General features: G+C 42.2%; 1 protein-coding gene across 1 annotated transcript in view; it reads right to left on the bottom strand.

Moving 5' to 3' along the window:
- Window positions 1–14231, bottom strand: part of rdgB (retinal degeneration B) — a 321056-nt gene that overhangs the window by 292016 nt on the left and 14809 nt on the right. The gene's annotated exons all lie outside the window — the stretch shown is intronic.

Consider the following 14231-nt stretch of genomic DNA (forward strand, 5'->3'; position numbering starts at 1 on the left):
GATGAGATAGAAAGGGTATAAAGGGAGATGAAGCTAAATAAGGCCGGGGTGGATAACATTCCTGTGGAACTACGAAATGTTTAAGCAAATGTGGAGAGAAGAGGCTATATGGGCTGATTCGTAGTATCTATGAGGAAGGAATCAGGCCGGAAGACTTTGTGAGATCAGTTTTAGTTCCTATTCCGAAAAAGGTAAAGGGTACATCATGTGAGGACTACAGGACGATAAGTTTGATATCCCACGCAGATAAAGTTGTTCTCAGGATCATAAACAAAAGGATAGAGAATAGGGCAAATGTTTACTTAGGGGATGATCAGTTTGGGTATAGGAAGGAGAGAGGTGCGCGTGATGCCATTGCAGTATTGAGATTATTAATCTAGAGGAATATAGAATACAACCAGGAGGTATTTTCCTGTTTCGTAGATTTCGAAAAAGCATTTGATAGAGTGAATTGGGAAAAACTAATGAGTATATTGCAGGAAATAGGAATAGATTGAAGGGAAAGGAGGCTAATCCGCAACCTGTACATGTCTCAGACTGCTCAGGTGCGGATGGGGAACGGGGAGTTCGGATGGGCAGTGTTAGGAAGGGGTGTAAGGCAGGGTTAACCATTATCACCGATGCTGTTCAACCTGTATGCAGAGGAAACGATTAAAGAGAGCATGGGGAGACCTGGAGGTAGGAATGAAAGAGGGCGGAGAAATGGTAAAATCGGTTAGGTTCGCTGATGACCAAGATTTAGTTTATCAGTCAGCCAAGGGGTTGCAAGCATTGCTTAGTGAATTGGAAATTCAGTGCGACAGGTATGGCATGAGAATCAATATTAATAAAACAAAGGTTATGCGATTTTCTAGAAAGAAAAAGGCCAAGCTTAACATTAAAATAGGAGGGCAAACACTAGAGCAGGTAGAACAGTTTACGTATCTCGGCAGTGTTTTGGACCAACACGGTCAAAGTAGTAGGTACGTAAGGAGAAGAAATGCGATAGGCAAAGAGGCTTTCACAAGGAGGAGGTAGTTTATGACAGGGACGTTGAGTAAGGATATTAAGAAAAGACTCGTAAAAACTTTGATATGGAGCGTAGCTATGTACGGCGCGGAAACATGGTCATTGAAGCAAGAGGATAGACGTTGACTGGAGGCTTTTGAAATGTGGGTGTGGAGAAGAATGGAGAAGGTGAAATGGGCCGAGAAGAAAACAAATGAGGAAGTACTTGGTATGGTGGGCGAAGAGAGGGGTTTGTCGGGAGAAATCCTATGGAGGCAGGAAAAGTGGATGAAGGGGGTATTGGCACGAAGACTGTAATTGAGGGGAGAATGTTAGGCAAACGGGGAAAGGGAAGGAACAGGATAGGGATGTTGGATGGGATGACGGGAGGAAGAAAGTACTCAGTGATGAAGAGGGACCTGCTTTAGAGTAAGATGCTGGATTTTGTGTTTTGTTAGGAGCCACAAAATATTTTATTTAGCAGCTGTGTCCATCCAAAAACCTACCTTAACCGGTAGATTACCTAATAATAATATACAGGGTTCGTCCGGAAAATAAGTGTACGGACTCCTGGGCTGGGCGCGCCGCTCCAGGCGCGCCCAGCACCGCTCTGACGGGCTGCGATTGGAGGGGGGTATGTTGGCAAGCGACGCTGAAAAAGGCAGTCGGCTCTGAGCTGTGGTGTAGTGAGGAGCTCTGTTAACGCGAACCTTCACGCTCGACCCACGTCACGAACGCGATGCCGAAGTTTTTGGAGCAGCGTTATTCCATCAAATTTGCGGTAAAGCTTGGGAAATCGTCTACCGAAACTGTCGGTATGATTAACCAGGCTTAGGGGGAGTCAGCCATGTCCAGAAACATGATCTTTCGGTGGCACAAGATGTTCGTGGAGGGCAGAGAAGAGGTCGACGACGAGTCTTCGAGAGGTTCCCGATGATGCCTTCGCGGGAGCGTTCCAGGAATGGGAACGCCGCTGGAACAAGTGTATCGATTCACAAGGGTCCTATTTTGAGGAATATTAGCTTAAGATATATAAAAGTGTAATAAATTTTTTTCCTGAGCTCAGTACACTTATTTTCCGGACGAACCCTGTATATATATATATATATATATATATATATATATATATATATATATATATATATATATATATATATATATATATATATCTTTACATTTATATACATCGCTATATTATTTCTAATTTAAGACTCTTGTAGAGGCATATTATTACCTCAGCTCCATGTTTGCAAAGGAATGAGGGAACTTAGGGGGAGCAATCTCGCTTATCGCGTTCGATTTCAAATAAAACTCTGGAAGTTAATTTCCTGGAGAACAGCCAGTGACTTCGAAAAGTGAAATCGGACACGTGGCAATTAGTGTGCCAAGAAAAGCGTACGTCGACCCTAAGGTCGTCGTTTCGAATCCCGCCTCGATTAGAGACGATTATATTTCCAAGCGATGGATATTCCTCAGTTGTGCCCGGGGGCTTCGGAGAGCACCTTAGTCACCCAAACGTGATGGACAATACGTCACTTAATGGAATACGCTCTTTGAAGTCGTTGACGACGATACTTACATGATTCAGAGAAAGCTATTTGCACCACTTAAAGGGTGGAATGTTAGATACACGATTTCAAAAGGTTTATATTCCAATAATAGCGAAGAAATTGGTGAAAACTGCCAGCCAAGCTATGAATAGGATAGCGAAATGATCCCCTTTATACACGGAGCGGTGGTGAAAGGGTTATTTTGGTCGGAGTAACGGTGAAGTCCCGGTCGACTTGTCACGTTCCAATCGTTTACGCTGCATAATATCCTCTCTAAAATACTGAAGAAAATTTTCCGCTCGAATACCCATACTTCCGGCGCTAGGATTGGAATATATCGCCACTCTCACCACTTGCGTAGTCAGGAGAACAGCCCAAGGATACTACGAGATATTGACAAATTGGGCCCAAGTCTCTTCCACGGCGGCATGACTTAAGTGACATTTGAACTCGGGTGGTGAAGAGTTTAATTGACTGGCAAAAGTTTCAAAGTCTTCTTTATGGTAATTATGATTTTTTCTTCTTGGTTTAATAATATTTTTTATTTCTCCGTCCAAGTGAACATTAACTGACTTATGGTTACTCAAGTCCTCGTCAGTTGATACACTAATAATACATTCAGGCGTGTTTGTAAGAAATAGGTCCAATATGTTCTTTCCACGGGTGGGCATCCGTACTGCTTGATGGGGGGAGTTTCTTTGAACCATTTTAAAAAAGTAATTACATAAGATTCGCGATCGCGGGTCCGAGATTTAATGCGATTGCTGTCCCAATCGATACCAGGGAGGTTAAAGCCACTACCAATTATGTTGATGCTGTTATTTTTACGTGTAAATTTGTATATTTGTTCATTGAGGGCATGAAGTGTTTTAAAATCTGAGTCTGGAGGTCTACATAAAGAAAGAACACATGTTAATGTTGGGCTGATTAGAACGCAGTAAGGTTCACCAAACACTTCCTATGTTATTATTTTCAAGTACACATTGCCAACTTTCAAAATTACTTTTCACTGCCACGAAAACTCTTCCTCCGGGTCTTTTGCCTCTATCGTGTCGTTAAACTGTGAAATCTATTGGGAAAATTTCTTGGTCGTTTATATCATCACACAGCCAAATCTCTGAGCCTAATACTATGAGGATTACGTAGGATTACCGGGATTTACCCAGACGACTCAAGCGGGCACTGTCCGTGGTGATTCGCTGGAAATTTTAGAGGAAGCATCAGTCCAAGTAAATTAAAACCTTTTCAAAAGAATCTCAACGGCTTCATTCAATCCCCCCCTCTTTTTTCAACAACTGCCGAGGGTTCATTTGAGCAAAGATGTATCAAATATTTCCACAACCGAGTTGGAAATGAGTTGCCGCAACTCGAACGGCGTAAAAAAAACTTCAAATCTTTTAGTTTTTATTGGATGGCCGTCATTACTAGCTTTTTTTAATTAAACGTTCTCCTCGATTGATGGCGCGAGTCCATTAAGATAAACTTCAAAACTCCTTTTGTTACCTCTACTTCAGACGAAGCGACTATGAATAAAACACAGCGATTCCTCGCAAAATAATGTTTTTATTGGCATTTAATTTACATGGAAGCAAAATGATTTCGGGGATAGACTTGGGTATTTTAAACGATTTGTTTTTTACCGGTGGTGCATGTTATTTTCTTCTTTAATAAAGCACCGCTATAACATCTCACATTCCCTTCCTCTTCTGCTGCCACCTTTCGAAAAACATAACTCCCATTCTAAGAAAACGAACGCCTACTGCATCGGGAACACCGAAATAGAATGTGTAGACTCCATTAAATACCTAAGCGTTGCCCTCACTCATGACCTCTCACGGGTGAAACATACACGGGGAATACGTGGACAAGCTAAAGAAATATAAGGGTTTATCAGAAGAGCACTGGGTAAATGTGATGAAAAGGTCAAAGAGAACTGTTATCTTTCGCTGGTTATGACTCATTTAGAATATTCTGCCAGTATATGGGATCCTCACGAAGTTGGATTGATTGCCGAATTGGATCGCGGGCAGCGTTGAGGAGCTGTATTTGTAAAACTTATTATGATAAACTCAGTAGCGTATCCAAAATATCAGAGTAGCTAGGCTGGGAATCACTTAATGGAGCGAAGTTTAAATTAAAAATAAAAGCTCAGCATAAATTGGAAAAAGGTCACTTTAGCAGTGATGTTGAAAATATGTTATTACCCCCATCGTACTACGCTAGGAGAAATCATATCTATTAAATTGGAGAGATTAAGAGTAGAACAGATAGATTTAAGATGCCATTTTTTCCACGGACGATAAGGGATCAAAATGATATTGTCCGACCGCAGTAGGGTCATATTCGGTAAAAAATTAGACTGGTGTGTATTCACACCCTAGCGATGGTTTGTAGGGGAACTAAAATATCTAAAATACAAAAAACAGATGACCACTAAGCAAAAGTGAGGCTCTTCCTTCTATACACAACCAAATTCAACGTCGTTTGCAATGAGGGTCAACTTCTTGCAAACGAAAGCGAGGTGCTACAACATATTATGACGAATTATGGCCACTAACGTATTCATTCTTCCAATCGAAAACAACACTTATTATTTATTATTACTTATTTTCATCATGAAACTTCGCCATAATGCCACAACAGAGAAATGCGAGATGACGCTTAACCCGGAGAGCAACAGAAGGTTACTTGTGACAATCATCTGAAGAAAGGAACAGGCAAATATGAACAGAACTAATTCAATACGATATGCACACGATGCTTGCCGATTTTTGTCGCCTGTAACACATTATGATGCTCAGGATTTCTCTCGCGTGGCACGCAGCGACCTTCTCCAAGAATCAAGTCTGCTCTCGATTCTGAAGATTCCTCCTGCATCGCGAGATCAACGTCGAGTCCATGGATGCTCGCAGGCGTACTAAATCCCGGAAGCCACTTCAGCAAGTACGAATCGGCGAAAAAAACCTCTTATCAACCTGGAGAGAGTATGCTGCTGAAAACGTTCAGTGTCGTTGACGTGGTGAATACAGTCGAACTAGAAAACTTAAGTTCTTTCACGTTGAAGGTGACATCTAATCGGAATGGCCGAACATCGCCCATCGAGCGCGGTCGGCAAAACCTCGATATGCAAAGGAGTAATCTATGTAAACCGTAAACAAATAGTTGGATGACCTATCTACACATGTTGAAATAAAATGTAGAACAGGGATTACAAAGAGTTTGGCTGCTTGGGAGCCTTGGGGAAATTCTTGTTCCGCATTTGCATCTACAACCCGTGTTTACAGCAGCTGCGTCGGTTACGTACGGTTGTACATAACAGATACGTTCATAAGTGAAAGAAGACATTCAACAACCGAGTATTACGTACTCCAGTTAACTTACAGTACGATAACATACGCAATTGTATCCCAATACAGCTATTGGGAAAACTTACGTCTGAAAGATATAGGGCAAAACGGAGTTACGCCTAACTAGGATTCCGTTGTATATTTGGTAATACTACTTTGAATATTATTCGGTACCCGAGAAAAGAAATCCCTGGATAATTCAAACAGAAGGGAGTGGAATAACTGGAAGAGTGCAAAGAATCAGCCTAGTAATTAAATTTTTTTGCGAATTCGGACCAGTATGGGCGTTATAAGATCTTTGTGACTGATTACGAGATACACATTTGACTCGAATGTCGCAACATACACCAACACTGTAGAGGTTTTGGTAGCTCAGAGATCATCGCATATTAAAATCGAACAGAATAACAAATGGACGGGGGCTATTGAAAAAAAACATTCGGAAAAATAACACATTCAAAAGTAACAGGTCATCAATACCTCTTCAGTGCACAACATTAAATCAACTGGTTGCATTTCTTTAGTACGTAATTACTTTAAGTCTACTCACAACACAAAACTCAAGCCTCGAAAATACGAGGATCGTATGTAACACTTCTTCCGGGTATTTATCACGCATGGATACTTCTCTGATAACTGATGTGATTCGTGGACTAATACCCCAGATGACGCTCACAGTGTAGGGAAACTAGTCGGCACAATAAAATCTTTCCTGTGGAAACGCAAAAAGTCTTCGATCGTATCCCTGTTTGATTCTTGTCTTTAATCGCATATCCATCGAGGTACTAAGAAAATCTAGAATGTCATATAATTAACACGTGGTCAACTCCTACATGGAACAATATCCTTGCTACAGGATTCCCATGCAGCAGGAGACGTGTTGACCGGCAGCGAGCCGCGCTCTACGTGTGGTAAAGTGGCTCCTCCATTAGAATTCCATTATTTAATTTAGTGAATGCATTGTAATTACAGATAAAATCTACTACGCTCCATCCTCGCCCGTCAAAGCCAACCTTCAAGGTGATAGCTGCAAATTAGATGGGCGTGACACATGCAAGAGGTATTGGAAAATTCAGAAAATTCATGCAAGCTACGAGTGTAGGCTGAAAACTAATGCGCACCTGCTTGTAGACCACAAACAAAATGACCTTTAGAAGAACATCTGGTGGCATGTCCAGGTAACATTCCCCCAACACGCATGCGCAGGTTTGAGGTCGTTAAATTCATCCAGAGTGTATTTTGAGAAGCGGAAGTATGGAGACATTAGCTAGTACTATGTCAACGCGTGTTGAACAGCGTTCTGTTGTCGAATTTTTCCCTTCACCTCATCGTCCGAGGTGTTATGATTACCCTTGAGATGTCTCTTGAGTTGAGAAAAAAAACAAAACTCACAAGACGCATGATAGGGGAAAAAAGGAGGGTTTTGTTTTTTCTCGTCTGTGAGACGGCGTGATACCCATCGTGCACAGAGTTTACGGTATCCCAATTGTTCAATAATGATGCCGAAACGTTCCTAGGATATTTCAATATGGTTGGCGATACGCTTTTGAGTGATTCGCTGGTCATTTTGAATCAAATCTTCGACGAGTTTGCGATGTTTATCGTCTGTGGCAGTGATCGGACTTCCGCTGCGTGTTTCATCAACAATGATGGCTTTTCCAGGCTCGCAACCACGAAATTTTACTACCCATCGATTTAAGTTGACCTATCAACAGCATTGTCACCATAAACGGCTTTTAAACGACGATGAATCTCAGTAGGCGTCACTTTTTCAGCAGTTAAAAATTCGATAACAGCACGCTGTTTAACTCGCGTTGACATAGCACCAGAACACGTCTCCATACTTCCGTTTCTCAAAATACACTGGATGAATGCAACGACATCAAACCTGCGCATGCGTGTTGAGGGGGAATATTACTTGCACATGCCACCATTCCATGCTTCTGAAGGTAATTTTGTTTGTGGTCTGCAATCACGTGTGCATTAGTTTTCAGCCTACACTCGTATTAAGACATTTGAAGGGAAAGCAGAGCTCATTCGGCGAACGGGTGAGACGGCAAAGTTTAAATTACGAGAAAATCGGGAAGAAAATAAAAGCAAGTCGAGAGAGAAGTCAGGAAACATTCGTGTTTCACCTCAAGTTTGAAGAATGATGTAGCTACGTGTCACGGGGCCGCATTCACGTAAATAAACCGGCGTATGATGTTGAGGACATATCTGGCATCGTGCCATAAACCACATCGTCAAGTTTAATTCCTCGGAGATACGTAACGGGGTTGAGCTGACGAGAGGATTGGTTAGGCTCGCGTCCACCCTTCCCTCCCCTCGACGTCCACTGAATTCGATTTCTGGAGAATGCGATGGGATTCCAGGGTAGTAATGGAATCCCTACTGGAGCGTCATTCGGTCAAGGGCTCTAAACACGCAATAATCCGTTCATCAGAAGGAGCACTGTTCTGTAACGCTTGAGCCTGTGATCACGAATGTCGAGAATCTCCTTCACAGTCAATGTCAATAAATACGTACAATAGATTAGAGCGAAAGACAGCCGTTTCATACGCAGTTGACGAATCTTTGATTAGAAACGACCTACTTAAATAGCACGTCTGTGTATACTTTCTGGCTATTATTATGAAAACTAGCCAATCGGTTAAGGTAGGTTTTCGATGGGCCCAGAGAATAAGAACTGCTTCACTTCTCATTCGTGCATCGCGAGACACTTAAGGCTGGGTTTTATTATGCATGGTTAAGCTAAAGGTCAACGTCAACCTCCGCTTTAAGTAAAGGTTTTGTGGCCGCTATTTAAGTTGACAACAGACCTCATTTAACTGAGCAATAACTGACCGATGGCGTTGCTATGGCTAACATGTTCAAACTCACTGGTGAGTTATCTAGTTCCCATTAATTGACGATTAAATGTAACGAGTTATCATAAAAACGTGCCTAAATATCGTTATTCACGTTTCGATAAGAGTATTAGAAGGGTGCTTGGTAAATATGATGAAAAGGTAAGAGAGAGGTGTAATCTGTCGTTGGTTAGACCTCATTTGGAATATGCTGCAAGTATAAATGGGATCCTCATAAAGTTGGATTAATTGCCGAATTGGATCGCATGTAGCGTAGAAGAGCTAGATTGGTAAAACGTCGCAATGATAAATTGAGTAGCATATCCAAAATATTAGAGCAGCTAGGCTGGGAATCACTCACGGAGCGAAGGTAAAATTACAGATTTAATCTCTGGCATAAATTGGAAGGATGTCTATTTAGAAATGATTTTGAAAATGTATTATTATAATTCTATCGTACTACGTTAGGAGAGATCATGCCAATAAAATTAGAGAGATTAAGTGTAGAACAGATAGAGTTAAGATGTCATTTGTTCCACGAACGATAAAGGATAAGAATAGCTTTTGTCCGACCGCGGTAGGGTCAGGTTTGGGTAAAATTATTCTGGTGTATATTCACTTCCAGCCACAGACCCTGGCGGTGGTTTGCAGGGTGTATATAAAAAAATAAATAAACCATTCTTCAACTAATTGTACTTCTTGCCTCCCTTTATTCCGCTCAATACGCCTCAATCTTTATCTTCCCTCTATCACGGTCTTCAACATTCCATTGATTCTTGATATTTGAAGCATATACTTTCCTTCCGTTCCTCGTGTTTCTCCTAACAACTTTCTCTCGCCCCTCCCCATGCCTAGTAATTATTCCAAATCGAAAATGGCGCAAGAGATTTCAGGATTTGCATTCATTCTCAATCGAGCCCTGATGGCAAAAACTGATTAGATGGGGATAGTCGAAGGGAAGGAAGGGTTCGATCGCCGGACGTGACTGGAGAACACATTAATGCGGGGAGTAAACAAGCTGTTTCTATCTGCAACCGGATAAAAAATATATATATGATCCAAAAAACAACCAAGGGCGATTAAATATTTTAAAAAAAGATTAAACTAAAAAAGTTATTCACTTAAAAGAACTTTCGTAAAGGCTCGAGGGTTTCAGCCGTCCCTGGGCATTCGCAATCAAACCTAAGCTGTGTGAATTTGTGAGAGCCAGAACTTTCTGGGAAACTGTAGTGGATAGCACATTGATCAAGCTGATTACTCCGGAGGTGTGGTTGCAATTTCATTTGATACGACAAGCTTCACTCGAAGAAATAAGGCAAAAACGAAGAGCATCACCACAGACTTCAAGCTCCAAGAAACTGCGGGAGATGCCGCGACAGTAACTTTTAACGGAGTCATCCGCTAATATGCATTACAGTGCAACGATTTCACAGTGTAAAAACCATTCCAGAGGGTCAAGGCAAAACATCATTTCCGGTCAAGGCGAATGAGACTTCAAGCTCTCAAGCAGTCGAATGCTCCTATTCTCGATCTACGAGCAACTACGTATATGCTCCTATTCAACAACGTCGAATGCTTCTATTCTCGTAGTAACATTGGTAGGGCGCCATTTTTGGTGTGAAGCAGAAGCTCCAAAATAACTCCTAAATAAATAGGGTACTTCAAATGCAGTAGTAGTGGTAGTATTTAGGGGAGGTGACCGACAGCTTAGGTGATTTGCGCCATTAGGGATGGTTGGGAAAGGAAGGGTGGAGAGAAACCCGGCGTCGGCATTAACCTAATCTTGTCGAAAGGCGCCTAGGGGTCCGCAGTTAAACGTTCCATCCGACGGACGGCGTACTCACTCGAAGTGCCCTCCACAAAGCACCTCAATTAGAGATACGGATAACGCTGAAAAATATTGGTCTCCAGGATTTGAACCCGGGCCCTCTCGGTGGGAAGCCTGTACGTTAGCCACCGCACTATCCTGATCCTCTACTTCAAATGCTTTTATGAAGTTTTCGCTTCTAAAATGCAAAACATAAAAATGTACTCGCCTATGTAAAGTATAAGTAGACAAAATAATTATTACATCATGAGAAATTTAAGCAATTCATCAACGATGGGGAATGCGCAATGAACAATTCACGCTCAACATTATGCTGAATTCAGGATTATAAAATTCCAAGTTGTTTCATAACATTTTACAGATAAATTTGAGTAAAAAACCATTCGCGCGTCCTTCATACCCGAAATGATACAACATTCAACGAGTGGTACCACCTTAATTTCGAAATATGTGGTCGTAATAAATTTCGGTGTTAATTACCATGGACCCTGATGCGGACCTTAACGGACCACGCTGGAGGAATAAATTAAATGCGACAAAGGAAGGAAAAATTCAGTTACATATCTCTTTAAAAAAAAACATGGTTACACTCCAAATTTAAATGCAATGAAGCCATAAATTAAATGTTACAAGTACGCCAAAAAATGAGCATTACACGCCCTCATATACGTGGGAAGTACAAAACATTTTTTTTTAATTTTAAATATTACGTTTTCGCCTCTATTGTCAACATTTTGGACCGAAAATTGTGCAAGGGCTCTCGCTCCCACGAAAAATGCGATATTTAAAACGACGTTACGTTTTTTTTTTCTCCACGAGCATCAATTGCCTCACGGAGTCCATTCCTTCCCGCACCACGTAAAATAGAAAAAAAAACAGAAAGACACGATAAGCTCATTAAAAAAATAATCCAAAGCACTACGAAGCCCTCCACACACACACACACACACACACACACACACACACACACACACACACACACACAGAAGGCATGCAAGCATGCACACATGGGGTGACGAGGGACAGTGCATCATGCATGAGGTCAACGAGCCAAAGACATTTCCACGGCGCGGGGCGGACGCATGCGGAGCAAAGGAGGATCGCTTGGGCGCCCCCTAGTAACCACGCAGCCGGGGCGGCACCCCTGTTCGTCCGCTCGGCCCGGTTCGAGGGGCGGTAGGGGCTGAAGGGGAGAAGGGAGGCTCAGGGCGAGGGCTCAAGATAGCCCCGATGGCGATGGATTGAGAGAGGAGTGAAGGCGGGGGGGTGGGGGATCGAGATGGACCAGGTGCACGCCCATTGCGCTCGCCACTCCCCGGACAACACTTAATCTCTCGTTCCGAGCACACGCGGAGCCGTTTCCGCGGTGAAATCTGCGCATTGTGAGCCATCATTCTGGACGGTCGCTCGTAATCCCTACAGGTTGATTTGCTGAATGGATTCCCTTCTCAGCCAGCCTCTTCGTCTGCCAATAATAAAATCCTTGCCCCTCCCGTTTATTCGTTGGACGTAGACCATCCGCGACCTGCCTTCGTGCTTTTCCCACTCACGTACGTATCCCTCCTCTTCAGGGTTACGCACATTCGAAAGACGATTCCCAATAGAATGACCCCTCCTTCTTCGAGGGATCCTTCATTTTCCAATTACTGCATCGTCGTCAATCTAAGATTAACATATTAAAAGAAATCCTATGCCAAGGAATTAAGACGCAATTGAGTAAGAGATCTAAACGAAGAAGCCATAAACGGATATAGACGATACTCGTTCCAATATGAATGTACGTACGAGTGTAGGCTGGAAACTAATGCACACGTGATTTTAGACCACAAACAAAATGACCTTCAGAAGCAATCCTGGTGGCATGTGTAAGTAACATTCCCCCTCAACACACATTCGCACGTTTGAGGTCTTAAAATTCATCCAGTGTATTTCGAGAAGCGGAATTATGGAGACGTGTTCTAGTGCCATGTCAACGAGAGTGAAACAGCGTGCTGTAATCGAATTTTTAACTGCTGAAAAAGTGACTCCTACTGAGATTCATCGTCGTTGAAGGGCTGTTTTATGGTGACGTGTACGTTGACAATTCGGTATCTGAAGCACCGAAGAAGTCTTCAGGAAGAATGATTGTCATTGATCATTTTTTAAGAAATATTTCATAAATACAATAGTTTCATTAATTTCGTCATTAATATGCATTTGATTCATGCACTGATAACTGCAGCATCCGATTTCTTCATGATCTCTCCTAAATCTCATCTCCCGCGAAACTCTCTGATTACATATCCTTTAAATGCGCTTTGGTCCAGTGTTTCTGTTTTTCATTCTCAGTTTTTTGGATGGCTACATACGACTGTCTTTTTGGACATTTGGTCAATGACTAAGGATACCGCGAAAATAACTCACAGAGAAATCACGAAGTACGGCGAACAGTGTGGGAGGCAACCGACTGCAGTGGCAATATCCACCACTGACAATTAGCGAAAGAGATCAATTACGGCTTGAAAGGAATCGGGTGGAAGATATCGGAGCCACACCTTGGCAAAAAAAGTACAAGTGTCCTTGCAGTGCAATTCACCATCTGATAGATGGTGCACCAAACTGTTAATAATATGCCGGAAGAAAGGAACAAAACGAGGCCAAAAATATTACACCAACACCCGGGGATTTAACCTGGACTAACTTCGTCAAATTTTCAGTAAAACTTTCAAAGGCGTAATCGCTTTTTAAAACTCCTATTTTCCCAGACCAAACAACTTATCACACGGGATAGAACCATCCTCAATTAAAGGCGACGGAAATTAAAATAATGTTACATCAAATTAACAAGTTAAGAAGAACCGCTTAATGGACATACAGTACAATAATAGTGTGCAAAGGCCGAAAATACAATTTTTCAACGGTCAGCTATGAACGCCATAACTGTAACTCATGCGGAAACGAATACCAATATTGAATGAATGAGTAGACATGTCTAACGGCATCTTTCTCTAACGGAGAAACGCTAAGAGATTTCAATTAATTAATTAATCCGTCTACGTATCGCTTGGGGTCACTATTCGTAAAATAAAGCAATCTTCGCTACCTCCGCGGCCACGTTCACGACTGTGACTAAACACCGTGCGTCAATGTCTAAGAATTAAACGTGACTTCGCTTGAATATTCGGATATTGCCTCATATATTGATGAACCTGTGCCTTGTCTAGATTGATAACTTCGCGAGTCACAAGGTACTCTGCAAGGTTGAGAGAAGTTAAGCCACCTGTCGTTTGAAAAGGGCTTGGTGCGAGAGGGCTGACAAGCAATCATCACCAATGTTCAGCACGGGGATTGATTTGATGCATCCTCGACTCTCATACTCGCTAATCTCTTCGCGTCATCACATTTCACTGCTTTCGTGTTTGCTATTGTTTCATAAACATATCTCCTCCGCGTCTCCCTCTCTGTTCCTTGATGGCTTTCTCATCAACAGATTTTATAGAATGTTGCACAAAAAATGCTCGATGATACGTGACCCAATGAGAGCCGTCTGTGCTTTGCGGATCGTCGAGCTGTGCGTGTGGTGCTAGTTACGTTAGTTTCTGTTGTCCCTGTTTAAACTATTTGTCGAAAATGGAAATTGGCGAAATCACGGAGCAACGAATAACAACGGATCAACGACATCAAGTTTTTCGTG

This window comes from Hetaerina americana, unplaced genomic scaffold (genome assembly GCF_022747635.1).
Source record: "Hetaerina americana unplaced genomic scaffold, ioHetAmer1.1.p SCAF_55, whole genome shotgun sequence".
Classification (NCBI taxonomy): Eukaryota; Metazoa; Arthropoda; class Insecta; order Odonata; family Calopterygidae; genus Hetaerina; species Hetaerina americana.